Below are 13608 nucleotides of genomic sequence, written 5' to 3' on the forward strand. Positions count from 1 at the left end.
TTAAACAATTAGTGACATTGTGCGCGCGCGGTAAACGAGGGAAAAAATTCCCGTGGAATTTATATATGCGCGATTATATGTGCGGCAAGTGATGCATTTGCAATTATAATTTCTACGTACGTGCTAATCTTGATGATGAAGAGACAAGGAGATCGTGCTCACGACTAATATAATTATTGCGTTGTGCAACGGTCTCATCAGTTTTGATACGTCGGAACATTCGCGTAATTATTTCCGCACGCCGTACACGATCGTTATCTCATTAGTTAAACAGTAGACGTTAAAAATTAATACGACCTTCCACGGTAATGTTGTTGCTCGCGTTGCCATTCGATCTTCATATCGAAGATATTGCTATATTCCCATGATGTACTTGCATAAAGATTGCATCAATTTTTTTTGCCAATGTTCTTGTTCCTGATTACTCGATACATTCTTGACGCCAATCGCTAGGAGCAGATTAGCGCTGGCTATATATAAATATGTTATAGTACGAGCGATTTACCAGATAAACTCACAGATTGTAGTTTTTTATATAAACAACTATTCCATTTTAAAAATGATGAGAAGTCTAAAGGCCCTTGCACAATGCTAGGCAATAGGCAATAGGAACAGGAAATAACCAAAAAATCGTTAATTACAACCTAAAACATTCGAATATTATGATTGGTTATGGCATCAGGCAATAGGCACAGAATTTCCAACGTGACGGAAACTCTGTGTCTATTGCCTGTGTCACCACTGTTTATTCTGCATTTATACATGATTTCTGATTTCTATTCCCTGTTCCTATTGCCTGTTGCCTGGCATTCTGCAAGGGGCTTTACACACGATCCAAGAAATATTTACCTTAAGAGGAAAGATAAGCGGCAAATAATGGGCATAAAAAGGTGTCAGACAAAGAAAAAATGCAGATTTATTCACAATAATATGTTAACAGCGCATTGTTACTAAAAATAAGTCTTCTTCAGCAATCTCAATAATATAAACTATTTCATAATGAATATAATCACCTGCCGTATCAAGAATAAGAAGAAGCTGACGTCATAAAAAATACACTTTATGATATATAATAAATGAAACTTGTGACTTATTTATAATAAAAAAAAACAAGTTTCTGAAAAGTATATTGAATCTGATTAATAGATAAATTATTATGCGCTCTCTAGCTGTGTAGTTCGTCGACGCCTCCAACTTCCGTTGACTATGTATTTATCGGGCGGTGAAGCTGGCGACCCTAAGATAAGGTAACCAGTACACGGGGGAGAAAGGGGAGAGAACAGAATGCGGCCGCGGAGGTTAAAACCTCTCCCCTCTCTCTCTCTCTCTCTCTCTCTCTCTCTTGGTGTATAGCATAATTGCGCTCGTGCTATGAAGCGCAGTTCGAGGGTGAGATGCAACATATTGCCCGTAGCCGACTCTTATCGACTGGGGGCAGACAGGCGGGCTGGTAGGAAGGTCGGCTGGCTCTGGCTGGATGGTGGGCAGATTTACGAGGACCGCTCGGATAGCGAATGATAAACGCAAGTCGAGATAGCTTTATTTATTCGCTCTCTGTGCCTACCTCTGCCAGTCTCTCTCCTCTCTTCCCCCTGTCCTCCCCCCTGTCCTCCCCCCGCCCCCGCATTTGCCGCCCATTTCGCCGCTTCTATATGCCAGTTGTCAGTACTGTGTTCGTGCAACGGAAGCGTAACCCCGGCGACGGTTCTTTGACGTAATGGCTATACTTTGCGAAAAGCACGCCGCGAATGGAAAAGATCGTTCTTCTATTCGACAGCGCGGTTTGTCGCCCGCATATATCTTATTTTGATTAAAGAGTGGTACGCCATAGATACACATATAATACTATATATAAACTGTTTTGTTCCGCTTTTACGAAAACTGGATTTTGTATCTCGAGTCGAAATGAACGGTTGATACGGTGGCAAATTTCAGTTTTTAAGAAACAAGGAAACCGGACCGTGCTGTTTACGCTACCTACCTGGACTGAGATATGAATGCAATTTATATAAATGTCTCTCGAGTTTTTACGTCACGCCTAATCGTTTGGTTTCACGGCGGAAAACTAGTTTCGTTAGCGTCGCACATATAAATTCGCAACCGTCGACTATAAATAACAGGTTATCGTAATTAATATGTTTAACAACTTTTCAATATCTGCTCGCCGCGGCGGCTACAAGCAAATAATTTTATCGGTCCGCGTGGAATTAACTTTTTTCCCCCGGCAATCACCGTGAGAACATAAATTCTTATCAAAGTCGCGGATATATGATAGAGCCGTTAATGGAGAGTCCGGGACACGGTAATTACTCACGCTCGCGAAATGTACATTTCTTGAGGGGGCAACGACCGTGCGTGGTACTATATTTTTCGCGGTTCGAGCAGTCCTCTAATCTCTAAAGAGCGTTCGAAAGTTTGCTTGACTCGATTAACTCGTGATCGCGTTGGTCGACAATATCCGATGGCAGACGGCGACACGTTTGGCAATGCCAGCAACGACGTCGTTGCCGTCACCAGCAGCACCCTTGTGCGACTATAATTGGACATGGTGGCGCGAAGTGGCGTGAGTAGCCGGTGTGCCCGGAGACAATCAAGATTATTAATGCGGCTGTACGCAACATATGCGCTCCATCCCGTGAGTAATAGCGCGGGTAATGATAATGGTAAGTGGTAATGATAATAAAAACAGGAAGGGGTGGAGGAGGGAAGGATATTTTTCTTGGCGGAACACGGCGGCGCGCCGCCGGCCGCCACGCGAGATTATTGAATTAACATCAAGATTAATTTTCCGCTTCCCTCTCCCGACGAATCGCACGACGCTCGCGTATATCGCGATAATCGATTGGCTACAATTCGCTGCCGTGATTGTTCGTCGATCGTTCGCAGACTGGTCTGATCGACATGGGAATGATCGATTGCCGCGCAGTTAATCGGGCATCAAATTTCCCATCGTCGTGCCGCGGCTCTTGTGTTTCGATGTAAAAGAGAATATATACATGCGGCCTGCGGTTGACATTAACTGATTTTTTTCCCCCCAAACTACTTGGAGAGAATCGCGGCAAAGCACCTCCCTGAATGACATTATTACATCGAACTGATATTCAAAATTGTATACCCACTCTTAGTTATTGAAAACGTACATATATCTGTTTTACAACGGCAATATAGGACATGTATACATGTCAGCGTCAGCTATCAATCGTAGGCTAATCCCTTCCTTCCTTCGTTACTTTTGCCGGAGTTTGCTCTATCCCAAGTAAATATTTCGAACAACTTTTCGCTCCCCTGCTATATCTTATCCCATCGACGGAAAATTTCGAGAGATATCACCACCGATCTTGATGGAGCTAATAATTTTGCTGCATACACATTATACGTGTTTCTTTCGCGATTGTCACCATTATTCTTCACCAGTCTTCTAATAATTGAAATTCATACGACGTTCCTGCGAATTGAACTGCAATAAGCAGTTTTACTCTAATTATTACACTAAATAAAAGATTTCCTTTCTGTTATCTTTCGTCATTCATTTCTTTCTCCTTTCTTTGCTTCTTGTCTGTTAAGTCCGTTTGCTAGACTCAGACATATCGTATAATGTAACGATATGGAATGACGGGAAAATGATAGGAAATGACATAAGAGTGATACGAACTGGCATGTCAGTGACGCGAAGTGACGTGGCGGTGATACGAAACAACCTAACGTGTAACGCGAAATGAGATGGCACGGACTGACATAGGAGCAATACGAAATGATATGGAGCGAAATGATACGCGAATTATGCATCCGGCTTGCTGTCATACGGCATTACTTAATCGTTCCTTTGATGCCGCTATTCCGCTCATTATATAAATAATCCAAATTATTTCTTTATAACAAAGATTCTGCAACTTTTCTAAACATAAGTAATCTTTTAAAAACCGCCGATGATTGATTAGCGTCATTTTACCGAATGTAACTGAACTTAAACTGCAGACTGTGTAGTAAAATGATGTTATTTTGTAATTCATGAATTGTTGTTAGGAACCACACAAAAAGTCTTATCTTTAAAAAGATTTAAAAAATTGTTTTATTTTTCGCAACAATAATTCTATATAATACAGAAAAATAATGAACTTTTTTTGTTTTCTTGTTACAGATATGATTTTGAAATAAGAATTATATCGTGTTAGAAATTATGCAGGAAATCTTTTAGATATTTCAAAACTAAAATTTTGACACGCAATGTGGATTTTATAATCGTAAAGTGAATACTGAATTTTGATAACGAAATACGAATCATTAAAAAAAAACATCTGCTTTCATAACTAAGTGTTGTAAAGTCGCTATAGGTGTGACGCATATGCAGCCGCTTACGTTCCGTAGAAAGTTTCAGGAAGACATGCACGAAGCGTAATTGTTCGCAGCTAGTAATAATTAATGGTACCTGAGTCGATTAGATAAAATTGTAATGAATATCATAAATATACCCCGGCTATTTTAGTACCGCTTGCACGATTTGCCTTATCAAGCTTTCTACTCGTAACTCAGACAGACAGGCCGAATAAATTTCCACTGACAATCAACAATATAACGTTTCGCGTCGCAACATTCGCATTTAAATTCCGTGCGACTTATAACGATTTTCTCTCAAAAATTGCATAACTATTGTTTGAATTATGCTACAGTTAATGGCGTAATATAAAAAATACTTTTTTTTTATTTAAATTATTTAGAAAAATGTGCGAATTTTATTTTTTAGAAGAATAAAATAGTGAATAAATTGAATAAACGATGAAATATTTGATTACAGAAAGCCAGAGAAAATCTCTGATTTTTATCCGGTGAGAAGATAATGTTACAGAACATGGAATTGAACTATAAATGGCCATAAGCATACGTTAGAACACGTTTTCTTTCTTATTGAGGTTGGAAAATTTCGTGAATCTCTATTGTTAACCTTAAAAAGAAACAATATATCATTCTCTATTTGAGAAAAAATCTTTAAAATTGTAAGTTTTTTTTTTTAATAAGACAAAGGTTCTCTCTCTTTCTGCCCTTCTGTTTCTCTTCCTCTCTCTCTCTCTCTCTCTCTCTCTCTTTTTCTGTCTCTTTTGAAATGTAGATAAGAACATTACATGAAATGCCGCGGATTTCAAGTTTCGCATGCTCACTTCAGTAATATATGAGTCGCGAAATATTTCTTGCAAAATGTCAGTTATTCGTGAAGAGGATATTTCGAGTCGCGTTAAATTACCCATTTATATTCAGTAATATTAAACATGAGTCGTTTGCCGACTCGTGTAACAGTTTTGACGTTAGCGTATCAGTGTGTAGCCCAAAGACAGAATCAGGCTAAAAATCAATTATCATTTATTATGTTACACATATCACGGTTCTAGATTTCGACGTTAAAAAAAAGAAACAAGAGTGAGAGAGAGAGAGAGAGGGGGGGGAGACGCAAGTGCAAGTCGCAGGCCAAACGATACATAGATAGCTGCTATTCCACGGGGTTTCTCTGAAACGATCTTCGTAAGCTCGGCATAAAATAACTCCATTTTCGCACTGGCATCGCGCGCCGCTCAACACCTGAAGCGGAAGTCACGACGTAAACGTGGCATCGCCGTAAGTAGAAAAATGCGGAGGCGACATTCCGTTTATGGAAATGCGTCTGGCTTATCTCATATCCGCTAGACAAACTGAAAGTGTAACGTGTTCTTTTCCTCATCATCCGGCAGGACGACGGCGTGTAATAACGTACATCACGAAAAACAACTGTGTTAATATCGTCGTTTCACTGTTGTCAATTGCGCGCGGTCATTTGACAGATCGTTCGACTGTCTCCTTAAAACTAACCACGTAGAAAAAAAAGGAACATTGAATTCTCTCCCAGCGGGTCCTGCCTCTGAGAGCGTCGAAATGAATATCAAATAAAAGGTCGCCATTCACGGGAGTTTAGTTTTCGACCCACGTACCCAAACGGTACATCGACTTCACGAATGCTCGAAGCCAGCCGGAAGTGTTAACAAATCGAGCACGGTGGTCGACAAAAGCTTCACATAATCAAAAAGGCCCGTCGCGAGCATTGACCTTTCGCGAATAAAAATTTAAGGAAGGCACTCGCAACTCGTGTACCCGATTTACGCGGCATAATGCTTAGCAGAGAATTCGTATACCGTACCCGAGCTGAACAGAAAAGATGGAGAAATCTGGAAAAGACATCGAGATAGAATCTCGATTTAAACAGAGTCACATTGGGAACAACATGCTATTAGAGTACAAGAAGCTGGAATAACGTAGAAAAAGTGAAAAGCGCGGTGGTACACGGAAAAAGGAGTCCAAACGGATCGCGACAGCAAAAGACGAATGCGCTAAGCGAGATAAACACTTGTCGAAGAAAAGAGCGAGGCGTAGCCGTAACGGGAGAGCCGCGGACCGAGAGAGGACCAAGTTTAATGCAGTTAAAACAGAGGGCAAAAAAATAAGAAAAAGGGAAAATGAGAGTTCAGTATCTCGAGAAATCTCTCTAAGTGAGTGAGCGGAAAAGAAGACGGAGGATCGCAAGAGACGAGAAGTACAAGCAAGCGGGATGACAAAAGGACGGAAACGCGCGGCTTAACCGAGTTAGAGCGACGGGGAGAAAGGAAAAGAGTACAAGCAGGACAGATTCAGCTGGCAGCTGACGGAGAGCAAGAAGCGCAACAGGGAAAGAAGCAGACCCGACGAGGAGAGAAGAGAGAGAAGAGAGAGAGAGAGAGAGAGAGGGAAAGAAAGAGGAGATAGATTCGCCTGTTCCGCCGCCTGTCCGTGCGCTGTCGGCGGCATGCTTCATGTCGAGCTGACAGCTCGTATCTACATTCTGCTCGCGAGAATCTTTATAAGCGTTCGTGGGCGACTGACGAGCTCGATGACTGGCGGGCGTGACGCCTGGTGCCTGGCCTGACTCTGCTTGACTGCCTTCCTTCGTACCTCGTTACGACGTGCCACGGCGCGCGGCGATGCGAAGGCGAAGGGAACGAGGAACGAGGCGATGCGACTTACGATGCTTAGCCATCGCAGCGGCGCGGCGCTTCGATCCAACGCGACGTCATGAATTTCCTCGGCATCTCCGACATTCTTCCCTGTCCCCCTCCCCCGCCCCCGTCAGCGGTGGATCCGCTATTCGCTTCGCGATCGTTACCTCATTTTCCGTTATCGCGCGATCGAGACGCCGAAAATTGCGACCCCGCGGTAAATACCCACGTCCCACGTCCGCCTGCGGTTTACGATCGCAAATAACAGACGCTGCGAATTGGGAATAGTTCATACACACACACACACACACACACACAGTGTCTTGCAGATTAAAGTTATCAAATTGTCACGCGATGTGAATTAGGTACTCCTATTCATATTACACTCGTTACGTTTTAATTCGCTATGCTTCGTGCTTAACACGGCTTTTGTAATAAAAACTGATATTCGAGTCTGGATCAGATAGAACGATAGAAGCAACAATTTCGGAATTTTGTTACATATATATTTTTGTATTCCGCTGTACAGAGATATGCGGGCGAACTTTATCGTATAACGATCTTGTTTAATGCCGTTGGCACGTATAGCTACATAAAACCTAAAAATAAATGATGCAATTGTATCCGCGTAGTGCAGTGTTTTTCATCGGACTCCCATCGAACAAGCGTGTGTGTGTTCCTGTTGAATTGTTAAACGAACTGTAAATTTGATGCTGTCTCGTGACACCACGGTATTGTGATTTTTAGGTGAATGCAGATTTCGGCATAGCTGAAACTTATTTATGAACCATTGTGACGTTAGAGAGCGTGACACCACTTCCGTTGCCACGGAACTTGTGTGAAGTTTCTGTAGCAGATATGCATTATGTTAATGGGCCGCGTTTTGTTGGCGTATTCAACAACACGGTTTATATTTCAAACCGTGCATCCCGACTGACTCGCCGCTTTGTGTCCGCGGAATCTTGTTCGTAATAGTGTGTCGTCAAGCAGATTAATTGTTACCGTTACGGCTTGGCAGGCCGCTCGATAATTTATCTTCAATTGAGTATCTCGAAATATTCGCGAATAAAAGCGTGACTGTCGTACGACGAATATTTTTCAACTCTATAGGTTGTGAAACGGCTTTATTGCGCGCGGACGCGTGCAACAATCACGTCGTTTTCTAGCTTACGCGGCATTCTTTAAGCAGGGCACACACACTTTTCCGTAGAACGTAACAGTAAGTTTTCAACCAATCGCGTTGCTCGATTCGGCCGTCTGTAATCGTAGAAGTAAGAATCGAGCAACACGATTGGTCGAAACCTTACTGTTACGTTCTACGAAAGGTGTGTGTGCCCTGCTTTATGACTTCGAGTCGTATCAATCACGCGGCGGGCTCCTGGCGAAACGTGGGATTCGAAACCCGTTCTCGTCCAACTCCCAAGAACCGAGAATGCATTTATATTCCGCGCAACGTCTCTTTGAACTATTAAGAGAAGCCAAAAACCAGTCCCAGACCTAGATGCATTATTCCGTTAAGTGGTTGTCACAAATTCGACCTTAATTGTAGGAATGATAAATGGCGCGCCTGCGTCCGGCGTGTTTTGTGTCTCCTCAGACGTCAGCGACATTGCACAGCGACGTTCCACGTAGCGTAGCTGCCAGCAGACATTCCATATTTAAGGACTGGGAAAGAGAGTTAATTAGGGGGACGCGAGAGTGTCGGCATTTGCGCGCCTTTGATTTTGTAACGTATCCATTAGTCGAGTCATTTGTCTCTTAATGCGCGTCTCGCGACAAGGATCGCAGGACGTATCGTTATGCATCTCGTTATTTATACGTTCGCTATTGCAACGCTGCGAAATACAGTAAAAGTGGTAAACAGGCGTTACCATTGAAAATACTTTTGGCACAAAACATCAGTGTTGCAACCTTGACATTTATAACGACCACTGTTGCTATATTTATATCGTTCTAAACACTATTTTTGCGAAAACATATCAATTGAGAACTGTCTAAATTCAAATGTATCATTCAGGAGCTTGTTGGTATGTATTTAGTAGTTCAGTACTCGTAAGTAATGTCGAATAGAAAATAAGACAATTAAGAAGATCGAGTAAAAGAAGTCGTTCGTCTATGTATTTACAGATATTCCCGGCACTGCGAAATCAGTTAAATCAACACGATCCATTGGCTTAAGACATTTTTGCGCGGCGGAGGCAGATCGTGCCGGCGAGCCACTAGAGTTGCTTCGTGCGGGTCGGAATTAAGTTGAGAAAACGCGCTTAAGTGCACGATAGTACACGCGAGAGAGATCAAAGGGACCGCGCATGAGTGACGGAAACCAGCTGGCGGACGATGTTCCCGAGCACCCAGATTTATCCGTCCGTTTTCTTTTATTCTGATGCTGCTCAAAATATTGTTCTTGCTCCCCTTCCTGTTCCTCGCTCTCTCGCTCGCTCGCTTCTTTTTCCACTTGTCAATGTTGAAGGCATCTCCCTCGGCTTTGATTTATTCTGTCTCATAAAACTCAGCTACGTGCCATCGGCGCTATCGCCGAGAACGGTGTCTTACGAAACAAAGTTTTGCGCTGGATTAGATTCAAAATGTATTTACATGCGCCGCCGAAATTTCTCAGGTATGATTATCGGCAAGAACGTTGCTTTTGTGTCGCGGAAAATATACGGATCCGTATTCGTCACTTCAGCTATCGTACTTTGTCAAAAATCGAAAGCAGAATATATAGACTCCCGACGGAGATACAAATTGTATGAAATCTATTGAGCAGGGAGAGAGACCATAGGGATAACCGTCAAAGACGGCGGGAAGCAATAGCATTGATTGGATGGTTTCTACACTTTCAGAATAGGATTTACCGAGTTACAAATTGTTAGTCCCTTGTGACCGATCTTTAGGTGACATTGTCCAATCGCGAGAGCACGTGCGGGATTGGCGCGTCTTTAAATATATCCGAAAGAACTGTTCGAAAAATGGACAGAAGGATTCCAATAGGGACCAATTCAAGTTCGTCGGGAGCAGAATGACCTATCGATCGTTATTCTTGACTTCATTCTTGAGCGTAAAGACGGTTGATCTTCTTTCTTTGTCGCTTTGGGATATCAGCAGAAGGCTTGTATCTCATTATACAATAGAAAAGCATATGAAATAGAAGCGTATAGATATTTTCTTGCAAAAAATAATCTATTTTCTAATATACAGGATGTTCCAAACTTGTCGTGTCATCCGCGCGCGTTACTGATAGATACCTGAGATCATTTTTAGACGAAAATCCTAATACCAAAATGTCGAAGCTATAATGGTTTTTAAATGAGAAGTGTTCAAAGTTTACCAATCAAAGTGGTTAAAATTCGCGCGATCAGTCATATGTCATATTCGACAGTAGTGAAGGTGTTTTCAATTGCATTAAGGGCTCATGCACAATGAGAAGAATAAGGAACAAGGAATTAAACATAGAGAGAACTCATAGTCATATTTTTTTCGCGGTCTTCTCTCTTTTTTCAAGACACGGAATTCTGTCTATGTTTAATTCCTTGTTCCTCATTCCTCTCATTGGCCGCGTTCAACAGAAACAACTGTTGAGTGTTGGGTCTAAAAGTAAGAGCCAATCACGTTCGATTGCTACTGAACGATTTGTTCTGCTGAACGCGCCTATTGTGCATGAGCCCTAAGGCTCCACAAAATAGAGATATTCAAAGGCTTTTAAAATTAAAATTTTCATGGTTGATGTAACGAAGGATTCGGATATATCGATAAAGGAAAAATAACGTTGTGTTATAATTGTTATAAAATTTAAATATAAGAATTTATAAGACTTAAATTTTATAATTTTACAATTATTTATAAATATGATATTTATAATTATTTATAAACACTTAATTATATAATATAATTAAATTTATTATAATATCATTAAATTTATTCCTTTCATTCTCGTTGAAATAATATTTTTGACAAGATTTATTAATAGAACTTAATTTTCGGAGGGCATGCGTTGCATAATAAGTTCTCTTCACTCAGACACTATATGTTATGACGCAGACGTAGCTACGCCATTGGCACCGCACGAAGTGCGTGTATGGACGGTTGTTTAGGATTACAACACACAGAGATAACCACCAGCATGCGATACATAATGCAGCAGGCATTGTGAGCCATACCGCGCCCTCCTGCATACAATACGTTCTACCGATGCATTCTATTGTTGTCTTTCGAAATAAACTCAGTCAGCCACCACCTCTCCCCGGGGTTCTATATTATCTCCATACGCATAATACATATTACATTCACGACTCTCGTTTAGCTTGCCACTTTACCTTGGCGTATTTGACAGAGCAGCCTTTGAGACGACTGTGTTAACCTTACGCAGACGCACCATTCATCTTATTGTTATTAAAATTGCGCCGACAATGTTTCAGAGACACGTGACTAAGCATTTATACAAGCGACTTCAAAATGTTTTCGAAAAGATATCGGCGGAGCCGGTCATGCAACAATGCATTTGTATATATATAGTATACACTTGAAATAATTAAATAAAAATATTTATCAAAACGCCGGTCTTTTCTTTCGTAGATTCTTAGTGTGAGAAACTTGCTTGTCAAACTTGTGTGCGATCCAGCAGAAGATATTCGGGTTAGTCTGTCCCTGCATAATTTCGATGGAATAGGATGATCAGAACTAGCGAATCTGACTTTAAGCTAAGCCTAAGATTGAGTGATGTGTTTCAACGTACTAAAATACAATAATAATTTAATATTTGGTGTAAAATATATATACAAAGTAATATATTTAAGTATCTATCTACTCATTAAAAATGTATTTGTATTAGCAGTTTATTCTTGCTCGAAATAATTTAATAAAATCTCTGAGATCAGAAAATTCTATAAGACGTTTATAAAAATTATATTATAAAAGCTATCGATATTCGCGATATTAGTAATACGAACATAAAGCTTGTGTACATCAATTTCTGGTCCCCATAATGACGTACAACGCCTTTCGGTGTAAATCATCAGCTTACACCGTCGATTATCCTTTTGCCAAACTCTGTTCCTCATAAAGGTAACGTCGACGGATACAGAGGCAAGCGTTTCTCTTTTGTGGTGATCGAACAAGAGCCAGTCTTGCGGATGGCGTTCGTCAAGGCTTCTCTTCATCGGATAACTGGTACGGCGTCTCTCACCTGACAGGTTAAAGGAGGAGTTCGTGTGGCATAAGCCATAGCAGAGGGAAGTGACAGGCGGTGTATAATATTCGGAACTAGGCTCCGGGGTATAGACCCCGGTCGTAGCAACCAAGTATCCCTTGGGGAGACGTAATCCGGGATAAGCCATGATTTGTTTGCTTGTCGTTAGCATCACTGGCATTTGGCTAATCACCGGACATTGTTCGGTAATGGATCTTCAACGATCCACACTCGCCTGATGGACAGCCCGATTCCTCGAAACTTTTCAACCTTGCTATCGACCGACAGGTCTTTTGATGACTTAACTTATTCCGTTGACACTTTTCAATGAGCCGAAATGATGCTGCATCTTTATAGCACAAAAAGGATGACCCCTATGTATGAACGAACAATTGAATTCGATATAGACGTCGATATTTTTCGTTGAGGTTTTATTCATTTAGACGCTGAGCACATAGCTTTCACAGCATACTAATATATATGATGATAAATTGGATTTTGGAGAATGTATATAGGCGTATCATAGATATATTTTGAGGAATCGTAAAAACCTTTTTTAATTTTTTTGTAAAATAAATTACGGCGCATTTATTTATTGAAGAAAATTGAAAAATAAATTATAACCTGTTTAGTGAATTTATTAGACACACATCGTCTCTTTCCTTTCTCTTTCTTTTTATAAAAAAGAGTTTTGGATTAATTTTCTGTCATCACTGACACTTGGATTTCAAATAAACCGTCCGACTTAGTGAAGTCCCTTGAAAGAAACCCTGATTGAAGCAGCTTTTAATCGTCAATAAAACTTAAGGAGATCGCTATAAAAGTGTGCGCGGATCTTGAGTCAACCTGACGGCTTTAAGCACAGCGGCGGATGATACCATCACGGTGGTGAGCTCTCCGGGTCCGATATTACGTCCGATAAAGTCGACGGAGCAAAGCGTACGAGTCGGCTGTCACGCAACGTCGTATTCACGTCGCCGTGCAGGACGTTTCGTGCGAACTGGAACGAGCGCTCGCCGCGGCGTGATATTGCCGGGACGTCGTTTTCCAGCTCGTCGGCCCGCTCGCACACGACATATCGGCATAAGTATTTCAGCCTTGTGGCGGGCGCGCGCGGGGTCCCCTCTAAGCTTCACAAATTTACGAGCTTCGTAGAAACGAAGCGCGCACAGAAATGCACACACGCGCCGCCGGCGTGTCTATCTCCGGGACATCCGTTTTACTAGAGCGAGCACGAAACGAACGGCCGGACGAGCCGTACCGCGAGCATCCTCCGACGTAGATACGAGAGAAGTGTTGCGGTCCCGTGTACAGAAGTTTGTATATACGAGTTAAGAGCACGGGCCCGACGCGAGATCCGTGATGCCCGAACGACGATCGTGCCCGTTGGTGGCCGTAGCTCGTAGTGCGCGGCACAGCGCGGCACAGTGC

Source organism: Temnothorax americanus, unplaced genomic scaffold (genome assembly GCF_048541705.1).
Source record: "Temnothorax americanus isolate GAGA-0224 unplaced genomic scaffold, ASM4854170v1 Scaffold81, whole genome shotgun sequence".
NCBI lineage: Eukaryota > Metazoa > Arthropoda > Insecta > Hymenoptera > Formicidae > Temnothorax > Temnothorax americanus.